Source organism: Muntiacus reevesi, chromosome 5, assembly GCF_963930625.1.
Source record: "Muntiacus reevesi chromosome 5, mMunRee1.1, whole genome shotgun sequence".
Lineage (NCBI taxonomy): Eukaryota > Metazoa > Chordata > Mammalia > Artiodactyla > Cervidae > Muntiacus > Muntiacus reevesi.
In genome coordinates this window covers 67295428-67319898 of record NC_089253.1, presented here as the reverse complement: position 1 = coordinate 67319898, position 24471 = coordinate 67295428, and the positions used below count along the sequence as shown (strand labels likewise).

General features: G+C 40.7%; 1 protein-coding gene across 8 annotated transcripts in view; it reads left to right on the top strand.

The window, feature by feature from the left end:
- ESRRG (estrogen related receptor gamma) overlaps window positions 1-24471 on the top strand; it is a 674199-nt gene that overhangs the window by 483732 nt on the left and 165996 nt on the right. The gene's annotated exons all lie outside the window — the stretch shown is intronic.

The following is a 24471-nucleotide window of genomic DNA, read 5'->3' as shown; positions in this document are numbered from 1 at the left end:
TTGATTTTGTTAATTCCGTTTACACAACTCGGGGTCTAACTATTGACTCAGGGTCAATAAATATTGACTCAGAATCTACTGTGGGCCTGGCAGTGTATTGGTTTGAGATTCAGTTTAGCCACGTTTTCTGAAAGCTTAGTTCCCAGAGGTTTGTGGATTGAGGTAAATTCCTCCTATAAATGTCTCCAGCCTTGAGGAAATACCAAAGTGTTTGGTTGGGGGGGCATTATTAAACAACTTGGTCCTCAGTATGTTTTCCAGCATGTTGTCCTAAAGATAGGACCACTGGGTATGTGCAAGCATGTCCCGACAGTTGTTTAAAAAAAAAGAAAGGAAGAAATTCTGTTGCTGAACTATTAATAGCCATGTGGTAGTTACTTCCCAGAGATCCCTGGAATAGAGCAATTGGAATTCTGTTGCTGCTTCTTCCTTAGATGCTGAAATGCTACCAAAAGCTTCCCAGGGCGAAGCACAGGGTGGTTCTTGGCATTGATGTGTTAGTGCTCAGTTCTACTCCATATTGGAGAGAGCAACTTCCAAGGCTTTTGAGCAGGAGACAGACATGTCACTGTCCAGATTAGACTCTGGACTCGCCCACCTGGCTGTGCTTGTAGCTGGCAGCTGGGAGGCACTCCGGCTACCCTGCCATCCTGCTAGCTACATCGGCGGGCGTCCTGCCGTGGTTCTTACTTAGCCTCAAAAAGGCAGTGAGGCAAATAAAGGGATTAAATTGTGAAAGTGTAATGTAATAATTAGGGTGGTAATTGTAAGGGAGATTGGAACAGCCCCTCCTTCCTGCGGCCAGCGATTGATAGTGATGCAACTGGGAAGATGTGGAAAGTGGCCCGAATCCGTTGCATCATCAGAGATGCTCATTCTGATGTGGAAGGGACTGTAACATCCATTCTCATGTGTTGAGGCAGCATTGCAGCCAAACTACCCTTGACAGATAGTAGTCTCTGCCTTTCCCTCCCTTGAAGCTCTCCTGGAGAATAAGAAATGATTATGCAACTTCCCTTAAAAGCAAGTTTTTCTGCAATCTCACAACCCATAGGAACAAGGCATTATGTAAGTGTGGCTTCCTGGTTCAGCATGCTTTCACTGATTTGACTAAGGGACATATGTATTCAAAGCCATAGTCACAGGGAATATTGCCACTTTAGAATTTTTATTTCTTGTTATAATAATTTAAGATTGGTTATCCAATATGTAATCCATTTTAAAAGTTGAGCAGCATGCTTAAATTTAGAGCCAAAAGAACAAATATCTGGAGCACATCTTAAGAAAAGTAATGAGACTTGTTCTTGTCAAAGCTGAATGTGGTTATTCTGGTTGTGAGAGGACATTAATCATAGATTTCAGTGAAAGTCAACGAGAAACGAATATTTTCCACCAGAAAGGCATATTTTATTTATTGACTGTTTTCAAATTATCATTGGAAAACTATTGAATTAGGTCAGCACTTAGGTAAAAGTCAGAAGTTTTGGAAGGTTTTAGTTGGTTTTATCTTTTTTCCTTTCTGCTGAATAAAAAACTTTTTAGAGGCTTTTGAAACACACAGCATTGCAATGGCAGCAATGATTTCATTGTCATTTTCTAAGCTTATTCATTTTTGTGTGTGATATCATTTTTCTGATTATTTTCTAATTCTACCTTTGGCCTCAATGCATAAATGAGTGAAAATTTTTGTGTTTGTGTGGGTTTTTTTTTTTTTTTTTTGTATCATTAAGAGTTTTCTCTGGACTCTTATTAAGGAGATAAGAGAGGAAAATATCTTTATATCCCAAAACTCTATGTATATTTCATTATTTAATTTATAAAACACTAATCCCCAGAAGATTTTATTTCTATATAAAAATATTATATAAATATAATATAAAATAAATAAAAACATTATATTACATATATTATGTTTACTAGATATATGGTTAATATAACCATTTCCAACCATTTGTTCTTGTGCTAGAAATATGACATCCACCCTTTTAAAAAGAAATTTTATATTTAAAAAGTAGGGGATAATTTTTTTAAAGATATTCATTTTCGAATGGGTTTTGAATTCATGTACAACCAGGTTCAAGTCTTAGCCACTTAACTGCTGAGAGGCAGTAACTTCTCTATGCCTCCCTTTCACAGGTTCAGTTCAGTTCAGTCGCTCAGTCACGTCCAACTCTTTGCGACCCCATGAATTGCAGCTCTCCAGGCTTCCCTGTCCATCACCAACTCCTGGAGTTTACTCAAACTCATGTCCATCGAGTCAGTGACGCCATCCGGCCATCTCATCGTCTGTCGTCCCCTTCTCCTCCTGCCCCCAATCCCTCCCAGCATCAGGGTCTTTTCCAATGAGTCAACTCTTCACATGAGGTGGTAAAAGTACTGGAGGTTCAGCTTCAGCATAAGTCCTTCCAATGAACACCCGGGACTAAACCTCCTTTAGGATGGACTGGTTGGATCTCCTTGCAGTCCAAGGAACTCTCAAGAGTCTTCTCCAACACCACAGTTCAAAAGCATCAATTTTTCGGCACTCAGCTTTCTTCACAGTCCAACTCTCACATCCATACATGACCACTGGAAAAACCATAGCCTTGACTAGACGGACCTTTGTTGGCAAAGTAATATCTCTGCTTTTTAATATCCTATCTAGGTTGGTCATAACTTTCCTTCCAAGGAGTAAGCGTCTTTTAATTTCATGGCTGCAATCACCATCTGCTGTGATTTTGGAGCCCAGAAAAATAAAGTCTGATACTGTTTCCACTGTTTCCCCATCTATTTCTCATGAAGTGATGGGACCAGATGCCATGATCTTAGTTTTCTGAATGTTGATTTTTAAGCCAACTTTTTCACTCTCCTCTTTCACTTTCATCAAGAGGCTTTTTAGTTCCTTTTCACTTTCTGCCATAAGGGTGGTATCATCTGCATATCTGAGGTTATTGATATTTCTCCCGGCAATCTTGATTCCAGCTTGTGCTTCTTCCAGCCCAGCGTTTCTCAGGATGTACTCTGCATAGAAGTTAAATAAGCAGGGTGACAAAATACAGCCTTGACGTACTCCTTTTCCTATTTGGAACCAGTCTGCTATTCCGTGTCCAGTTCTAACTGTTGCTTCCTGACCTGTATACAGGTTTCTCAAGAGGCATGTCAGGTGGTCTGGTATGCCCATCTCTTTCAGAATTTTCCACAGTTTATTGTGGTCCACACAGGTGGTAAGGGCTAGATGAGGGACTTGTCAAAGTGCCTGACCCATAGTGAGTGCTCAGTAAATGATGGGCTCTGGTTTATATTGACAGTGTGACTGGGATACTAAATCACTGGGCAGGCCAATACTCTAGGACGAAGAGCTGTCTTTGATGATAAGCTAGAAGGACCTGCACCCTTCTCAGCTCACAGCTCCCCACCCTTTTGTTCTGATAATAAACCCTGTCTTCCTGTAACCATTCCTCACAATAGCACTGTTTTAGACTAGGAGGCATTTTGGTGGGCTGATTGGAAATTTGATTGGTTTTATATAGTTTTATGGTGATCAATTTTTTTTTTACCCCCTGTGGATGGAAAACTAGGTAAATCAGAAAGGGAGCCTGAGTCTTGTAACTTAAAGTATCCCAGTTAAGCTTTAAATGTGAGATTTAGGAAATTAAAAAAATAACAGAATATCTTTGCAGCATGAGGTATAGGAGTGACCGTCACTAGAACCAAGTCCACTGCAGATATCCATGGGCTCTGAGATGGGGGGACAGTGGGCACCCATATACTGTGTATGTAAGTATCTAATGTTTATAAATCAAGATAATAAACTGGTAAGGGGATTCTTTTGTGGCTCAGTCAGTAAAGAATCCGTCTGCAATGCAGGAGGCCTCCTGTATCCCTGAGTCAGGAAGATCCCCTGGAGAAGGAAATGGCAACCCACTTCAGTATCCGTGCCTGGGAAATCCCACGGACACAGGAGCCTGGGGGGCTACAGTCCACAGGGTCTCAGGGGTCGGACGTGACTGAAGCAACTAAACCACTGCCACCAAGTCAAATATGTTCTGTTCTCCTATTTAGCAAATATGCCTTCATCATGGCCTGAGTGGCCAGCTTGGCATTTTTAATTCTTAGATGCGTGTGTTTTGTATCAGGAAGAAGCGGTAGAAGGAGAGCCAGCGCTTCCTGCAGCAGGCCCTTCGCCCCTGCCTGGCATCCTGTCTGGTGTATCAGCATGCCCCTGCCCCCATGGCCCAGGCCCACCCACCCCTTTCTGACAGCTACACCTTGATCATGCACGGACTGTGTAATGTGCACACCAGACCTGAGGTCCAGGCCAAGCCACCTTCCAGGGGAGGGACCCAGGGGAGAGGTTCCCTGGAATGGACCTTGTGGAGGTCTAACCCAGGAATTCGGGAGTCCCAGGTGTACAAGTATACAAGGGGTGGATCTGGGAGTGGTTTTCTTCTTTGGCTGTGGAAGGGCTCCCACCTTGATGCTTTCTAAAGCCTGGAGCCTTCAGGTGGGGGCCCTCCTAGTCTGAGTCTAAAGGTGATACTGATAAGAGCCTTAAATCCCACCTTAAACAGGCTTTAAAGAGTAGGAATTTGCCTGCAAGGCATCTGCTAAAGGTGTCTGGGCACAGCCTATGCAAATGCTATTCTTTTCCATCCTGAATTGCTGACTCCTTCCTGAAGCCGGCTGCCTAGTTCTAGAGGCTCTTTCCTGGAGGTAGCATTTTCTTTGCCTTCCTGTGCTATTTTAGTCTTAGAATAGAATATTTGCAGCACTGGAGGAAATAACTTACAAATTGAGTGTCTGTACATCATATGAACCTTCCCGTGGAAAATAATCAGGTATTATCTGTTTAACTCAAACAGCATTTAGAGAAAAGAATTTCCTCAGTTTGTAAATGGCAGCTTAAAAACTAGTATGTTTTAAAATTAAAATCCAAAGTAATATAAAAATACCTAAACCATTCTGATGAACTTCAGTGATTATTAGTTTGTTTGCACTGTTAAATATGGAGGTAATATTTTCAAAAGAAATATTTTTTAAACCTCAGTGTGCTTTAACTCAGAGCTTGCTCTTGTTATGTTTAATTGCTTTTTTCCACTTTTCCTTGCCTTTGATGCCAGTGTTGTCTGATTTTTTGCAGTATATTATTGTGACCAAGTTATCAATGAGAAGAATGAGAAGTAATCTTTCTCCTGTTATTTTAATTGTTAGCTTCAATGTTTTTAATAGTAAAACTCAATATCAAAGACTTTCTCCATGGGTAGAGAATGTTATGTGAATAGATGTTTTAGGAAACAGTGGGCCCACTTCTCAGGGTAAGTGAGTGGTGATTCTTTTTTCATGGGTTGTTCTGACTTTTAGGAATTGGCCTAAATTGTCATAATGTTTGAGGTTGCTGAAGAGCTAAGGGCAACAAAATTCTTCTATAAAGGACCAGATAATAAAACAGATAGTAAATATCTTAGGTTCTGTAGGTCATTAGGGCTTCCCTGGTGGCTTAGAGGGTAGGGCATCCGCCTGCAATGTGGGAGACCCGAGTTCAATCCCTGAGTTGGGAAGATCCCCTAGAGAAGGCAATGGCACCCCATTCCAGTACTCTTGCCTGGAAAATCCCATGGACGGAGGAGCCTGGGAGGCTGCAGTCCATGGGGTCGCAAAGAGTCGGATACGACTGAGCGATTCACTTTGTAGGTCATATATACTTTCCCTTTCATTTATTCAGGTTTTGCTTTGTTTTACTTTTTAAGCTGTTTAAGAATATAAAAACCAATCTGAGCCTGGAGTCAGTCACACAAAAACAGACCTAGAGCTATATTTGAAAGCTGGACAGAATTTAGGTAAACACCCTCATTTCATCTTCCATGTGGGCAACATTGATTACCAAAATTTTCATTTCAGAGGACTTTTGCTTGCATGTTATTTAAATTGAAATCAAGTTCCCTACCATGATCTTTTTAGTCTTTTACTTCAGTTTTCAGAATTTTCTTTTCCAGGAATCAGAATTTTCTAGCCTCTTTTCACTGCTCCCGATGACATATACATGAATCAATGTAAATGAAAATAAAGTAGCATTTAGAGTAACTGACAAAAAGTTGGATCTTGGTTGTATAAAATAAGAGTGTTTATTTTCAGAGAATAAATTGCATAGTTGGTCTTTGATCAGGGAAAGGAAAAGAGAAGAAAATGTAATGAGCCTCACTGTTTTTTTGTCCTTCAGATGTTAGGAGCTCACATTTGCAACACCAGCATCTCTGGTGTCATTTACATGTTTATTAAGCACATTGCATTATGTTACTGTATTTTGGAAGTCATTTAAAATCAACATATTATTTTAACGTCCTGAAAGGGTGTATTTTCCAGTTGGGTGACGGTAGATAAGAACCCATCTCACGTAAGGAGTATGTGCCGGTGGCATTCAAGGAGAAAAAGAGTTTGTAATGAAACTTTTTAATGCCATGATAAAAAGTCCAACTGTAGTTAACTGTCAAATTAGTGGGATTGGATAATTAGTCAACTTAGGCTGACAAAATTCACTTTCCTAGGCAGTATATCTGCAAAATGAGTGACCCCCCCCCTTTACGATGTTATTTCACAGTTGTTGAGAAGCTACATGTATTTTATGACCCTCTGGTAAATTACATTTTATTTTTATTCATTAAGAAATACACTTTGTAGTAGTAATATCACTAATCTTAAGTGCAACAGTTATGATGAAAGTACAAACTTGTTAGTAACTTTTTAAACTTATTTCTATTTTTGTACTTTAAATTCCTAATGTATCTGTAATATTAATATATTCTTCATTGATTCTACGGTGATATGGCCTTCATGATAGAATCAGAAAAATAAGAATGTTTTTCTGGATTATCTTTTCATGTGCATTTGAGAGGCTGTGCTCTCTTTCTTGAATTTTCATAAACTTTATTTTCTTGAATAAAACCCTCTGTACTCAGAAAATAAAATCCATTTCCCCTGGTTCACCTGAGCTAGCATCCTCAGAAGTAATAACAGCAGCCAGAAAGGAGAGGAGCTCCTCGGTGCTGGATGTGGGTGGAGCTGGCGTGACCCCGGGACCCTCTGAGATTCCAGTGTCCTGATCCACCTGGGCCATCCATTTTTACCTGTCCCTGACCCAATTACTTTCTTATGGGAGAGGAAGCACGTGCATTCCCATTTCTTCCAGGGAACTTGTTGGTGAGTAATTCTCTTCCCCTGGGCTTCCTTGGTGGCTCAATGGTAAAGAACTCACCTGCAGGAGACCTGGGTTTGATCCCTGGGTCAGGAAGAGCCCCTGGAGAAGGAAATAGCAACTCGCTCCAGTACTCTAGGCTGAAAAATCCCATGGACAGAGGAGCCTGGCAGATTGCAATCCATGGGGCGGCAGAGTTGGATACCAGCGACTAAACAACAACAAACAATCCTGCCCTGTCCCAGCCTACCATGGGCAAATCCCCTACATCTGCCAGCACTCCACACCAGTTTTCCTGGCAAGTCACTGGTGAGAAGGAAGTTTGTGTTGTTTACAAGAAGTCTAAAGGACTTCATGGATAAGTTCCAATTAATTCTTTAAAAAAATCTCACTTTCCTGTTTGTTAGCCAGGTGGATTTTTGCATCTGTGATGGGCCCCCTTAGGTAATGGGGTGTGGCTGATACTTTGCAAATCATTGGATTTTGCACTCAAGTCTAATACTATCTGATGACTGTTTTGATGAGGAGGCTAGAGGCTGTTCTTTGATGACAAGATAAACTCTCAAGCAAAGATATCAATACCTGTCTTAACATAGCTTTCATTCTTTCCTCCAGGTTTTATCTTACTCAGAACCAAACCCTGACAAATAGGGCTGTTTCCCTCACAGAAAAACTGGCCCTTATCTACAGAGCATCCTATTAAATGCTTTAGGACAAATAATAGGAATGGTACATTGTACTTTATATTTTTCAAAATGCACATTTTAACATATACTAAAGTAATTGCATTAAGACTCTTTTCCCCATAAATTCAGAATTGGTTCTGGACTAGACCCTGATGCTGGGAAAGATTGAGGGCAGGAGGAGATGACAGAGGATGAGATGGTTGGATGGCATCACCGACTCAATCGACATGGGTTTGGGTAAACTCTGGGAGTTGGTGATGGACAGGGAGGCCTGGCGTGCTGCAGGTCATGGGATTGCAAAGAGTCGGACACGATTGAGCAACTGAACTGAACTGAAATCCAGTTGTTGTTTAATTGCTAAGTCACGTCCAAGTCTCTTGCGACTCCATGGACTATAGCCCAACAGGCTCCTCTGTCCACGGGATTTCCCAGGTAAGGAATACTAGAGTGGGTTGCCATTTCCTCCTCCAGGGGATCTTCCCAACCCAGGGCTTGAACCTGAGTCGCTTGCATTAACAGGCAGATTCTTTACCACTGAACCCCCGGGGAAGCCCTAAATCTAGTTAGTGTTAGTCTGTCAGCCGTGGCTGACCCTTTGCCAGCCCACGGACTGTGGCCCCCCCCACCCCAAGCTTCTCTGTCCATGGGGCTTCCCAGACAAGAAGACTGGAGTGAGTAGCCATTCCCTTCTTCAGGGGAATCTTCCTGACCCAGAGATCAAACCCGGATTTCTCTCATTGCAGGCAGATTCTTTACCATCTGAGCTATCAGGGAAAATCCAGTTAGGGTATGTCAAAATGTTCATCCTTAGGATAGGAAAGGAAACAGCAACAAATAAATGTGATGAGAGTTCTGTTGTCTGAAATTCCTATTGATGCAAACGTGCATCACTCTTTTGGTATTTAGTTGCAGCAGTCTATGTCTCAATATGATTTGAATCTGATGATTTGTTACTTGTGAGAATTCAGGTTCTGGAAACAGTGAGGCAGGTTGTGAGGAATGACAGGGTCAGTGACTTGGGTCAGAATTTTTTTTTTTTCTTGACTGGTAAAGCCCAAGGCAGTTGTTCATTTTTCTGATATATTACTTGATAAATTTAGATAACATCTTAGAAGTGATAAAGTATACACAGGGCATTAATTAGCTTTTTCTTTGAAGTTGCTTGAAGTTGTTAGAATTCAACAGTGTTAAAGCCTGGTAACTGGTCTCCTCTTAGACCATTTCAGAATTTTACATGAAATTAAAATTAGGTAATGGATGTTGGTAAAGTATTCTGATGTATACCAAAAGTAAATATAAGTTTATATTTAAAATAAATGCTGTTCCAATATATTTTTAATTTACTTCTTTTTGTGGTAAAAAGCATAGCATAAGGTATACATAACATAGTATCAAACTTAAAGTTTTTCATCTTAACCATTTTTAAGGATACTTTAGTTACTTTAGCACAAACTCTATGTACCTTATTGTACAACAGCTAGCCAACATGATCTCATCTTGCAGAAAGGAAACTCTATACCAATTAAGTAGCAACTCCCCATTTTTCCCTCCCCCCAACCCTTGGTGATCACCATTCTACTTTCTGTTTCTATGAGTTTAACTACTTTAGTACCCCCTATAGGCAGAATCATGTCATATTTATCTTTTTGTGACTGGTCTGTTTCACTTAGCATACTACCCTCAGTTTATCCATGCTGTAGGATTTCCTTTTTAAATTTTATTTATTTATTTTTTTAGTATTGATTTATTTGGCTCGGTCGGGTCTTATGCAGCAGGCAGGACATTCACTGAGGCGTGAGGGATGTTTCCTTGCATTTCCGTGTGGGCTTGTGACTCTGAGCACACGGGCTCAGTATTGTGCAGGCTTAGTCTGCCCTCCCCACCCCCAGCCCCACGTGTGGGGTCTTAGTTCCCTGACCAGGGACTGAACCCATATCCCCTACATTGAAAGGCGGATTCTTAACCCTTGGACTGCCAGGGAAGTCCCGTTGTTGTTTAGGAGCTGGATAACATTCTGTTATATTTACATACCACATTTTCTTTTTCCATTCATTCATCAGTGGACCTTAGGTTATTTCTGCCTCTTGGTTATTGCCAAGAATGATGTAATAAACATGGTTGTACAAATATCTCTTCAAGATCCTGCTTTCAGTTTTTTAGATAAAATGCCCAGAGGCAGGATAGCTTGATCATACGGTGGTTCTATTTATAATTTTGGGGGAGCCTCCATATTGTTTCCATAGATGCTGCACCATTTTGCACTCCCACCAACAGTGTACAAGTGTTCTAATTTCTCTGTATCCTCTACAACGCTTGTTCTTTTCTCTTTCTTTTTTTTGTACCATCCTCATGAGTGTAAAGTGAATGTTTAAACATTTTGAGGTGTTTCAGATGCTTCCCAAATTTAAAGTTCTTTTTTGAAGTTTCTCTATCTTTTAGCTACCAAAGCCTAACCATAAATAATTGTCCATATGTGGACAATGTAAACAGCTGGTTTCACCCTCTCAAATTGAGTGCAATGCCTTTATACCAGTAATGTATGAAATTTTTGTTAATTTTTCATAATAATATATTCATTTCTAAAATTTGTCACATGTTATTCTAAGTGTTTTACATTAATTATCTTATTTCATCCTTCCGTCATTCCATTAGAGTAGATACTATCATTGTAATATCACTTTATTATTTATAGATGTGGAGCATCTATAAAGTTCACTACCAGGGACAGAGAAGGAATTATCCAAACATACTTGGGTCCCAGTCTGAAAGCCTGAGCTGTTAACCCCCTTATTAATCTGCCTTGTATATTTTAAAATCTTTTCAAGCATGGAATAATTCTAGACTGAATTTTTCTTAAGAGATTTTAGTTCATGGGCAAAATTTTCCATTAAGTTGTTAAAATACAATACAAATGGGGAATTAAGAATATTTTCAGCTATGATTAGATGTTAAAGGTTTGTAAAAAGGAGACAGTCAGAAGTAAGTCTTAAAAATATCTAATTTTTTATCATTCATTTTCCCAAATCCCCTAAAGATGTAGTTTGAGAGTCCAAGTCTTCAGTTCCACCAAATCAGTTTTCTGTGTCCATTCCCTGGACTTTTATCTGCTGACAATCGTTTTGCCACTAGATTTTTAGTTGCTGGTCTTAGATGGATCCTAAAAATATACACTTACCACTGATAACACTTCCCAGACTCTTTCTTTCTTGAGTTCAGGAGAAAAGAGGCTTATTTCCCCTCCTATCTTGATGTGAGGGTAACTGTCCATTTACTAAACTTTGTGCCCACAACAGAAGGCAGGTCAGAATCCATTTTTTTTTCTTATGATGAGTGCTAGTCAGAAGGGAGTTTCTTAAAACATGATTATATGAATGCATCTGTATGTTTATAGGAAGCAGTTATATTCTTTGGAATTAACTCTTGTTTAATTTTGGTTTGAAAAAATTTTAAAAAACACTCATATTTTTATGTGCCTTTTTTTTTAAGAAGGGCATCCCTGAGTAATTCTACAAAGAACAGAATTTAGTACAAGAAAATATGGATTAATTTAGAATTTAGATCCTAAGTTCTGAATGCTTTAGAGTGAATCTGAAAGCATATCCCAAATCTATATTCTGACATTTGTTTTTTCCTCATTGCATACTATTATCATAGTTTCCATTTGGGGAAGATCAGAGGAAAGCACAAGAATCTTCAAAGGAACAAATACAGCCCAAGATTTTGTCCTTGATTACACCTTTTCATTTTTTCTTTTGCTTCCAGAGCATCTTCACTGCTTCCTTGCATCTGGAATACCCTCTGTCTCCAGAGTCCTCAGACTATGTTTTAGGTGGATAACAATGTCAAATTTTGTAAATCTTTAAAGTAAAAGCCCTCCAACTCATCCTGCCACCTGTTCATCTCAGATGTTATTAATTTATTGAGACTACTTTGTTAATATCTGAACTTAATATCTGAAGCTACTTTACAGGGTCGTAAGCTCCCTGCACCTCCCCCCCCCCCCGACCACCAAAAAAAAAAAAAAAAAAAAGGAAATAATGGATAATAGATTGTAAAGTATTTCTTATCTTTGCAGCCTTCTGTCCATAAATTTTGGACCCCAGATCAGCAAACCAAGGCCCTGGGGGCCAAATCCACTTTGTTAAAGAAAAGTCTGTGGGAACAGAGCTGCACCCATTCTTGTGCTGTCTGTGTCTGCCCTTCTGCTGCTACAGGAGCCACACCAGACACTGAAGGACCTGCAAAGCTGAGCTTTTTACTGTCTGACCCTTTAAGAAAAAGCTTGCAGACCCCAGCGGTTTTTATAAAGGAGTGGGAATTGAGTGTTCCCTGAAAGAGGCATGGGACCGTCCCTCCCCTGCGTCATCATCCAGCAGGAAGCCCCCCCCCTCCCCTGTCAGTTTTCCTCTGTCCTCCTCCTCTGTGTGTGTGTGTTAGTCGGTCAGGTGTGTCTGAATGTTTGTGACCCCATGGATGATAGCCCACTAGGCTCCTCTGTCCCTAGAATTCTGCGGGCAAGAATATTGGAGTGAGTTGCCATTTCCTTCTCCAGGGGATCTTCCTGACCCAGGTATCCCACTTGAGTCTCCTGCATCACAGGCAGATTCTTTACTGTCTGAGCTACCAGGGAAGAAATGTCAAGCCCTTTGCTGCAGACCCTGTCCAAGCAGACAGTCTAACTGCCCAGGTTTTCATTCCCAAAGGAAAATGTTCAGGCGCAAACACTGCACAGTCCCAGCTCTCCTGGTTCTCCTTTAGGCTTCTCTGTTTGACTGTGACTCCATCTGGCAGCCTTGTCTACACCCCCGGCCCCTAGGACGATGTCATTACTTCCTTTTGGACATTGCCTTATGTGTCTCCTAATGTGCCAGTTGGTTCAACAGACCTACTATGCTCCTATCTTTTGGTTTCCTAGCACCATCCAGGAGGAATTCTCTGCCGAGCATCTCCTCAGTTCAATTCAATTGCTCAGTCATGTTCAACTCTGCGACCCCAGGGACTGCAGCACACCAGGCTTCACTGTCCATCACCAACTCCCGGAGCTTGCTCAAACTCACGTCCATTGAGTCAGTGATGCCATCCACCCATCTCATCCTCTGTCGTCCCCTTCTCCTCCTGTCTTCAATCTTTCCCAGTGTCAGGGACTTTTCTAATAAGCCAGTTCTTCACATCAGGTGGCCAAAGTATTGTGGCTTCAGCTTCAGCATCGGTCCTTCCATTGAATGTTCAGGACTGATTTCCTTTAGGGTGGACTGGTTTGATCTCCTTGCAGTCCAAGGGACACTCAAGAGTTTTATCCAGCATCACAGTTCAAAAGCATCAGTTCTTTGGTGCTCAGCTTTCTTTATAATCCAATTCTCACATCCATACATGACTTCTGGAAAAACCATAGCTTTGACTATACGGGCCTTTGTTGGCACAGGAATGTCTCTGCTTTTTAATATGCTGTCTAAGTTGGTCATCGCTTTTATTCCAGGGAGCAAGTGTCTTTTAATTTCATGACTTCAGTCACTATCTGCAGTGATTTTTGGAGCCCAAGAAAATAAAGTCTGTCACTGTTTCCATTGTTTCCCCATCTATTTGCCATGAAGTGATGGGATCTTCTCACTTCTGTGCTAAGGACCAGCAGCTGGGTTCTTCTCCAGTCCCTCTTAGCCCTTCTCCTGCATCCTAGTCCATCTCCTGAGCATCATTACACTGTTGTTATGATGGTTGATAATTGAGGTTTACTCTGTGTCAGGTCCTCTGCTTGGTCCATTCAAAATACATGATATCATTTGATTTTCACAGCAACCCCTTAAGGTATCTGTTGCTGGGTCCCATGACGACTTCATTTGCGAAGAAAGTAACTTCAGATTGAAAAGTTTTCCCCAACTCAGATAGGAAATGATAGAATTGGAATTTGAGCCCATTTGACTCTAGTGTCTTAGCTTGGAATCACTATTATACCACTTTCTACAGTTTAAATTTAGATTAGTTACCATCACTTGTGTCAAGCAGGATGTCCCCAATTCCATATCAGCTCTGGAGAACATAGGTATATACTTGCTGAATATGTGAACATGATCTGGGAGGAAGAATCTAATGCCAGCGTCTCTTTTGAGTTCTGGGCACACCGATAGCATTTGAGAACAGAGACTTTAGGGACAGCATTAGGAAATGATATGCTTGTTTTGGGAAGTGCCCTGGGGTCTCAGATGGTAAAGAATTTGCCTGCAATGCAGGAGACCCAGGTTCAATTCCTGGGTGAGGAAGATCTCCTGGAGAAGGAAATGGCTACCCACTCCAGTAGTTTTGCCTGGCGGGCTACATTCCAAGGGTTGGCATAGAGTTGGATACTATTGAGTGACTAGCACACACATGCTTGCTTTTACTTGTTTAAGGCAGAAGGAAGATCTTGAGATTGGTATGAAGTCAAATTCCTCTTTGAGTCATTTGTGTTTGTCACGTACGATACGGTCCTAATGCCTTCCACGCTTGACACATGGACTTTCTGTACCATTAGGTAATCGCCGCTGCAAAATGTGCACACGGAAACCATCCAAATAGAGTGGATGCATTAGACTTAATTAGCATTTCTTCCGTTCACCAAGAGTATTTTGTGGGCAAACTGTTGTTGTGCTTTTCGTTTGTTTGTTTTTAGTTGTGTGTTTTAAAGGAGACACGGGTAGACTCATATCAAGGTTGTTTAAAATTTGTAGGTGGGTGGAGAAAGATCACATAAAAGTTGGGGTTGGGTACTGAATGCAGCCAGTTTGGGGAATTATGCTTAACTCAGATGTAACACCTTTCTGGTGACAGTGGTCATTTTTGAGCTCTTTTATGAAGACTCTGTGACATGATCCCTGTACCACAGGGGCGTAAGGACAGAGATGCAATGGCTGCACACATCTCATAGGGGCTCTTCTCTACACTGCAAAAGAACAGTTGCCCTTTCCAGGACGATGTCATATCAAAGCTGAAGACATTAAATTTCTGCATACCTTTGACGAGAGATATTTGTCTTCTCCATCCTTTTCGTCAGTCCGTGTTTTTGATTCTATACTGGTATTCCCCTTTAGATGCTTTTCAGAGCACACCCTACTGATTATGGAGGGCAGTTTCTTTCCTATCATGAGCAATCCCCACAATGTGGGGATCTTTAGAATGCGTGTTTGCAATCTGACACCTGTTGCTTTGGTGACATGGTTTGTTTGGTTTCTGTAGACTTAAACTGGTCACAAACCATAGTGGTACAGAGACGAGTTGAGGGATTTCTTTCTGAGGTGTTGAAAGATTCCATTCTCCAAAAGCAACCGTATCCTCTCCACAGCTGCCCACGTACCACAAGTCTGACAATAGCAAGACAAAGCCAAGATCCACCCTATCCTACTGCCCCCAGGCATCAAAATTTCCTTTCCCACCAGCGACAATAGCAACAACAACAGCCACACAAAACACTCGCTTTGAAGATAAGAATTTTGTTTTTCATTTCTGTTCTAAGCAACACTCAATTATGACACTCAGTTCATGTCTTTGAAGGATTAAAGTCAGCCAACATTGCATCACAGTAAAGAGGAGAGATGTTGGATCCAGAGTGCCCTAGTTTTCATTATGGCTCTGGCCCTTGGTAGCTGTGTGTTTCTGGCCATGTTAGCTCTTCTCAATTCTCTCATCTGCAAAATGGGGGCTCATAAATGTAACATAAAGACCGTGGAAGAGTTCTCAGCACCGTTAGCATTTATTTGTATGTAAGTTTTAACAGGTGCATTGAAAGAACTTTGGACTGGATATCGGGAATTTGAGTTTTTTTCTGTTTCCCGCAATTAACTAGCCCTTTCCCTGGTAGCTCAGCTGTAAAGAATCTGCCTGCAATGCAGGAGACCCTGGTTCGATCCCTGGGTTGGGAAGATCCTCTGGCAAAGGGATAGGCTACCCACTCCAGTATTCTTGGGCTTCCCTGGTGGTAAAGAATCCTCCTGCAGTGTGGGAGACCTGGGTTCAATCCCTGGATTGGGACGATCCCCTGGAGAAGGGAAAGGCTACCCACTCCAGTATTCTGGCCTGGAGAATTCCATGGACTGTGTAGTTCATGGCCCACAAAGAGTCGGACACGACTGTGTGATTTTCACTATCTATCTTTGTAAAGAGGGTTGAGTGATCATAAACAAGTCAGTACACATTTACCTTTCCCTGGTTTACATAAAGCCAAGAGCCTGAACCCACTGGAATTTAAGATTTGTACAAAATCTAATAGCCTAGAAATCTGTGTTGCTTTATGCCAAATGATATATTACTGGTGGGTTGTTATCAGTTGTATTCTGTCTAACTGACTGTACTTGGTTTATTCTTATCAATAGTTTGGAGCTAAGCATTAGCATGAAGGAATGAGAGATAGCATCAGTAAAAATCAAGTTGATAGATAATAAAACGTTCCTCTGGGCATCCAGAGGAGTAAATCTCTGCCCTCAAAGAATGGACAGTTGTATGGTTGGGACAGGAGGTGGACAGTTCACTAGACTCTTGTAATAAACTGTATTGAATACTAAGAAAAGTTCGCTTGAAGATAAGTGGGAGATGAACTATTCACACCCATAACCACTGCTGGACTCTGGTCTTGTGGGCCCTGGGAGAGCTTCATTGAAGAAATGATACAAGGAGCACATCTGGAACCAGCAGGAAAGACGATGCTGCTTTCTAGGAACTGGAAGGAATTCAGCCTAGGTGTCAGACAAGGGGGTGGGCTTGGGATAAGGGGTAGGGATTGGTCTGAGACTGTGGCCAGAGATAAGGCTGGGTGAGACTTTGAAGAGCTTTGAAAATGTTTTGCCCTGAATTATAATCAGATTACATCCAGTGATGGGTATTTTATGAGCTCCCGGGAAGTGACAGGAAATGTTCAGGAGAAGTGGTAGTTGGCATCTTGGAAATTCACTTCATAGACAATTTGATGCTTTAAGAAATGACTTGAAAAAAAAAAAAAGAAATGACTTGAATTATTGCACTCTTCCTCTCCTCCTGGTATCTGTAAAATAAAGCTATGTACACAGGAGTCATTGGCAAGACAAAATCCTCTTTCCAGTTCTCTGGGCAAATGGTGTATTCATTCTCCCAGTCTTGCATAAATCTGCGGAAGGTTGTTTTTACACTGTTCCCAAATTCCAGACTTAGGTCTCTGAGTGAGAATAGTTCAGAATCTATGGAACCTTCTTACAGTGTCCCTTCCCATTCTTCTCAGAAGCGAGAACAGAATCTATGATTTTTGTATGTATAAAGCAGATATGATTATTCCTCTTTTGTACTTTAGTGAACTGAGAGTAATGAAGGTAAAGTGATCAGTTCAAGTTCACACAGCTCAAAAACGGCAGAGCTGGAATTTGAACTAAGACCCACCTTTCCTTTCTCTTCTTTCCCTCACTTATTCATCCTCAGATGCTTTCCTGTCCCATAGGCAAGGCAGTGTGCAAAGGATGGATCTTCAGTGGGCATGTAAGAACTTCCCCATCTTCTCTCTGAGATGAGCATGCACATTACTCAGTGTTAACAGTTGTGCAATTAGATCAATAAAAGAATGAACATGTTTACAAGTTTGGGGGAAACTGAGGCTGGGTTTGTCTTGCTTAAATTGAAAAAAAAGCAAGGCTAAATCATCTTCCCAATCTAACAGCATCGTTTTCCCACTAAACCATTTTTCATTGAAAGCAATGGGAATTGTAATCTTGTCGTTATATACATGTACAGGGAGGCATTCATTTCTGGCACCCATTGTTTAACAGGCTCAGTGGTCTTCCGAACATGAATCGCTGGAGAACGAAACCAGTCTGTGGTTTAGTCTCCAGTATCTGAGGTTCATAAACCTTTCTGCTTGGGGAATTCCCTGGTAGTCCAGTGGTTAGGACTCCAAGCTTTCACTGTGGGGGCCCAGGTTCAATCCTGGTCAGGGCACTAAGACCCCACAAGTTGTGTGGCATGACCAGAAAATAAGATACACCTGTCTGCTTGTGGGTTTTTCTTGATCTTTTCCCTTAAAGGCAAAGCATCATGTACTCCCATCTGGAGCCTGAGCTTCCCTGTGAAAAGGAAGTCATTTGTGCCCACATACTATTATGGCTCTTGTAAATTACATTTGTGATGATCAGAATTTAGTCCTCTAGAACCTTAAGGCATCACATATCAAATACCTTTTCTCGACCTGCCCATCTCCCACCTCACTTTGTAGAGGCTTAGAAGGGCAGCAGGGAGGCAAAGGATAGGGACTCTGGCACAACCCTGCGTATGGAACTGCTTTGCTAAGGGCTGGGTGTGACTGTTGACCAGGTGTGATCCTCCCCCCCCCCCCATCTGCTACATCTTATACTTCGCAGATAGCTGGGGTCCCCTAGGTAGGCTGGCGCTGACACTCCTTGTCTTTGTCTGAGGTGGGCATCCTCATTGAGACTTGAGGCGATTCTTGAAATATCTTCCGTGATAACAGGTCTTTGACTTTCGAGGGGATATTTAACAGTTAGTAATGGACATCCATCATTTAGCGTCATGTCTTGTGATAAAGAGGCCAGTCAAATGTTTTGGGTGGATATGAGCAAAGTACCATTAGATTGCTCCCTCGTCTCCGGTTTATAGCTTTGAAGTGACTCTTGTGGCAGTTTTAAAGGAAGTTTTGAAAAGTATTCAGAGCAGTCTTTTGGGAGCAGATAGAGCATCTCTAAGCAACTTATTTTGAAGTCTAACTTTGGGTACATTCTTTGAAAATAAAATAACACCCTTTATTTAATATACATTGATGGAATTATGACTTTTTTTTTGCCACAAGTATGTAATGAGTTATTATCCCACATTATACAATCCAAGCTATAGCTGTAATAATAATATTTTCTATTTCAAGTGGAATGAGGAGAAAGGAGTTAGAAACAAAGGGGCTTTAAACACAAGAAAGAGAAGGAAAGGGAAGCTGTATGAAAAACCTTTACTACCATATACTAGAGAGGATTTTCTTTCTTTTTTTCTGCTTTTGGGCACTTAAAACAAAAATACTACAGATTATTGCCTGCATGTTTTTAATGCTCTGTAATTGTGTACTGAGGCAAATCCCATTATTTTTAAATCACTTAATGTTGGAAAACAATTGGATAAACCCCACTTGGAGTGCCCTGTGGGTCATCTCAAGCCATTTGGTTCTGTTAATAAAATTAAAACAATTGGAGGAAATATACAGATGCTTTCAAATTGGCTTTACAATGATGATGTCTGTACATATGAAAAAGAGGACAGCTCTTAGCAACTCCATGAAGCCCAATGTTTCATTACTGTGTGTGAGAGATGTAAGTCGGAAGTAAAGATTTGACATATATTTTTATTTTGAGATGCCATGCTAATTCACATCATTCAGCGCTTTCACTGCCAAACTGTAAAAGTCCATTAAGTGACTGAAAGGAATATACAAATTATCCACTGGCACTCCAGGCTGGAGTTTTACATACACCCTGTTATTCTATCCGCCAGCTTGCTGCAAGATTCTATTAAGCAGTAAGTGAGAAGATTATATTGCGGGCAAACTAATTGTACAAAAGACTCTGAAATAAGTCATCAGAGCCCAGGACCTTCTGAAAAGCCGCCATGAGATATTATAAATTGCTCTATCATTCCTGTCAGCCTGGTTTCAAAACCCAGAGCTTCCACATGGATCTGGTTGGCTCTGAAGCTGAGTTCAGTTCCCCAGCTATCGACAAAACTGGGAGAATTCCAATCGTGTCATCCGTGGCTGCCCAGTTTGGTCCCTAGTGGTACCATGGAACAAGTGTGGCCTGGAAAATGGCAAGCTCTAATCCAGGAAACCTCCGTGTTTGAAAGGAGAATTTTAGAATGTGAGCAGTAACTTAAGCACCCCCCTGAATCACTGTCTGGTGTTAACGTTCCAGGGGCCTGCAGTTATTTTGGAAATACTTTTGTCTCATTTCTGCTCTTCGTGAATCGAAGGAAAACAAGTACCCCATCGAGATCGTAGGGTCTCTTGGGAGTAGTATGTTTGCGCCGCAACCAAAATAGATGTAAAACAGTGTTGCCCAGGTGCTTGGGGAGGGGAGTGGAGCACATTTTTAGCATAAAATGCTTTCTTCATTGAGTTCAAAAGCTACCAGGAAGGTTTTTCAAGGGCAGAATCTTTGTAGACTGAGACATGGATCAAACTGTTGGGTGGGTGATCACAGCCAACAGTAATGAACTAAGGGACTCAATGGGAGGGCTTGGAAATTAGAGAAGTTTTCCTCCAGCAAAGAAGTTCTTTAGAATGATGTTGATTTGTTTTTCAAGACATAAACCAGTGTTACTTAGTGAAATCAAGGTTATCATCCATATATGTCAAGACAAATATATCGAAACAGAACATGCGGCTGAAGAATACCAGATTCATCATAAACCATGTCTATATGCTTAGCTAGAAGTGTATCATTTTTGAAAACACTTGTGACCCATGTATTTTCTTCCCATTCACAGTCAATTTTTATAAGAATGCCACGTTTCCTATAGCTTTGGGAAGATTTCTTTACCCCCATGTTGTCATTTATTCATTTGTCACAGCACATTTCAATCATTTGCTCCCATGTGAAGAATTCATTGAGTCTCTGAAGCATGATCTCTGCCTCTGGGGATGTTTGGGTGTACACGGGCATCTGGGGATGACTTGAAGCTAGAACCATCACACTCAGTTGTGTTGTGATTTGTTGACACACGAATCTTTGTCTTTGTCTTCTTTGTAAGGTCCTAGATTCCATAAGAGGTAGGAATTTCCTCTTTCTTTCCCAGCCTAGCACAGGTTCAAGGTGGTTGGCTCATTCATATGCAGTGAGGATTCAGCCATAAATGAAACAGAACTCTCTCCTTAAAAACTCATCCTAAGGCCCTATGAAAAATTCACCTGCGTTTAAAATGTTTCTCTTTGTCACTGAAGAATTATAGAATGTAGTAGTTGGGAAGGAAACTGGAATTCTTCCTTATATGTGATCTAAACTCTGATATGGAGAATTTGACAATTCCCCTTCTGTTTCTGAAGAAATCTTAAAAATCTTTAGACAGTCATTCAGAGAAGGGTTATCCACAAATTTGGTTGCTATTATTGAATCATCCTTGAATGTTTTCTGTAACTCCAATTCTTAGGGCATTCGTTTTGCAAATAATTGTGTTATAATAAGATAAGCATTGGATAACTCATTTGTGTGTGTGCTCCATTGCTCAGTGCTGCCTGACTCTTTGCAGTCCTATGGACTGTAGCCCACCAGGCTCCTCTGTCCATGGAAATCTCTAGGCAAGAATACAGGAGTGGGTTGCCACCTCCTACTCCAGGGGGTCTTCCAGATCCAGGGATTGAACCCACATCTCTTGGGTCTCCTGCATTGGCAGGCAGATTCTTTACCACTGTGGCAGCTGGGAAGCCCCAGTAACTCATTTAGTGCCATCTATCTGTATTGTTATACTACTTTTATTCTTATTTATATCAAGACACACTTTTATTTCCTTTAAAACTTCTTACAGGTTTTTTTTTTTCTTCTTTTTTCCACAATTAACTTTTCAGAAGCCTTTGCATTTTTCTTATTTTCCCCTTGATAGCAGCTCCTGTGTTTTTGCCATGGATTTCCATTTTTGTCAAAGGTTTTTCTTTAAGGTTTTGAAAAATTAACTAGATTTTTACTTTTTTTTTTAATTTGTGGAATGATTTTCCTAGTTTCTTCATATTGTTTCTTAATGGGCGATCCAGCCTAGTGAACCCATGTGGCAGCATCGTATTTAATGTTCATCAAAATAACCCTGAGGTACAAAAAAATAATTTAAAATGTATTATTTTACTTACATACTACTTTTTGGTGAAGTATTTCTATTCTGCATAAGTAATACTCTCCAGGATCTTACAATCTAATGGGTAATATGCACATGAAAAAGTCGAAAAAAATATCTGGGACATTATGTGATGAGAGTACCCACAAGGGTAGGAGAACCTGGGAATCATTTTCTGCTAGGGTGGTCTGAGAAGATTCATGAAAGATTGGAATGGACTGTGAGTTGAATGCTGAGCCTTGGAAGTAATTTTAAGAAGGAAAGAGGGGCAAAGATAGCTCATCCTCGGAAGAAAGCCTGAAGGACACAGCAAAAATGGAATAAATCAAATTGATGCATCAGGAAGTTCATGTAAGGTAATCATTGTAATGTTGCTGGAAAAGTAGATGAGAGAGAGATGGGAGCAGAGATTTTGTTGGCTAGATGAATATTTTATATTTATTCCGGAGGCCATAGGAACCTATTGATTTTTTTAAGTTGGGTTAATGAGATGATCAAAGCCATCATAGGCAGAGGAATATGATCGCGGTATGCAGCGTGGATTAGAAGGGGACAGGACAGAGGCAGAACGCCCAGTGAGAAGATAACTGCCATCGTCCAGGTGTGAGTTCACACAGGTCTGACTTAGGGGCCTGCCAGAAGGGCCTTGTTGCAAAGGATGAGAATATAATTTTCAAAGAGGAAGAGGAACTAGTTTGAAAGGAAATATGATTATTTTGTGTGTGTGTGTGATGAGTCATTTCAGTAGAAGTTAACAGTAGTGGGTTAAAAGCGGGGGTGTGGTGTGTGGTCATGCCTTGATACTGGAAAGTGAACAAATTATGAAATGAACAGAAATTCATACTGACTTCTCCGGAACAAAAAAGGGAAGAAATGCTGTTTGAAAAACCTTTCCCCCCCCCTTTCTAACTAGTTATTATTGTTTGGCTCTTCCTAAGAAAGCAGAGGCTTGGGTTTCTTTTTAAATAAGTATAAGGAGCGCCATGTAGAATGGGCTTCCCAGGTGGCGCTAGTGGTAAAGAAGCTGCCTGCCAATGGAGAAGATCCCCTGGAGGAGTGGCAACCCACTCCTGTATTCTTGCCTGGAATATTCACATGGACAGAGGAGCCTGGTGGGCTACAGTCCATGGGGATGCAAAAAGTTGGATACTACTGAGCGCACACATGCACACACAAGGAGAGCCATGTAGATTGCAAAGATCTGGTAGTAGAATACTAATTAAGCCCTAAAAAATGACTAGCAACACTCCCTTGATGCAAAATAAATTTTCAGCGAACATCACAGTGAAAAATGATTCATTTTAAGTTCAGATTCTAAATCCTTTTATTCTCAGCCATGACCCAGTCAATCTGGTTCCTTTGACTTATCCTTGGTTTTCTGTGAGTGTAATAATACAATGACACCGTAATGTCTCTGAGGAAGGTGGTGGTGGTGTGCTTCTGTTGATACAATTAATATTGCTCTTAATATTTAACCTATTATGTTAAAAAGTAGTTGCTTTTATTATTATAAATGCCCTGAATTAGAATGCTCATTTAGTCAGTCTTGATAGGCTCATCTCAAGTTATAATGTACAGGCTGTTTTCCTTTTTTTTTTAAGTCATGCATCCTTAACCAGATTTCTGTACTTATAAGTGGTTAGGTATTACTTCCTGTTGAATTAGCAGTTGCTGAATAGTTGAGTCTTTCTACAATCCTGCAATTCACTAATGTGATATTTAATGAGGAGACATCAGTCTGGAGAAAGGTAGTCAATATAAATCAGTGTTTACAAAGTGTGATTAACTCTGAAATATTTCATCAATGCTGTGGTCCCAGGCAGACTCTATGCTAATTACTAGAATCTGTGCGTGTTTCAGGGGACTTGGATGGACCCTGCGTACTGCAAGCATGCAGCAGCAAAATTGCAATTATGCTCGGACTGTCTCTGATGACTTTTATGCATTTGGTGTGATGACCTCCCCCTTCCCAAGAGGGCAATAAACAGAATGCATTTTCATTAAGATACTAATGCACTTAATCACAAGGGGAAAGGGTTAGGAAGTAACGAAAGACCTTCAAGCACTGTGTGACAGAGCTGATAGGGGAGAGAGGCTTTATTTTAAAGGCAGCTTCTCTACAAAGCTGTTGGCAGCCCCAGAGCGCTTCCCACACACTGTCGCTGGCCCTAATTGAAAAATTTCAAGTTAGAGTTTGGATCTTCTTCTGATGACATCCTTATCATTTCACATGTGTTGTTACTAATGTAAATGATGTAGACCATAACATTAAAAGTATAATGTCATAGCTGTTTATTTTTATATCTAACACTTCCATGCAGTTTGAGTTTGGGATTAATTATGCAAGTAATGTAATAAACATGATGATGATGGTGATGGTGATAATGGTATTGATGATGGTGATGATGGTGATCATCCATCATCAGTAGACATTTTCCAAGAGTAAAATTATATTGTAAAGCTCTGGTAAGTGATGAAGTGAGAACCATGTAACTTTAGTCCCTGCCCTCAAAGAGCTTGCTGCGCAGTTCCAAATTAGCCTGCTGATCATTTTTCACAGTGAGATTTATACTGTTCAACGTCAGAAGGACAGGAAGCCTGATACATCAGAAGATTAGCAACCAAAAGAAATCCAGGATGGATGATGTAGTTATATGGTTTTGATGTTTGTGTTTTTTTATGGAAATAATCTACTGGGAAATTTCTTTTCGATCCCAAGACTTTGGGAGACCGCTACTTTGCCTGAATGGAAGAAGCATAATGTTTTAAAGGCTAATTTTAAGCTCAGTTTTTTGAAGAACTTCACTGTATATC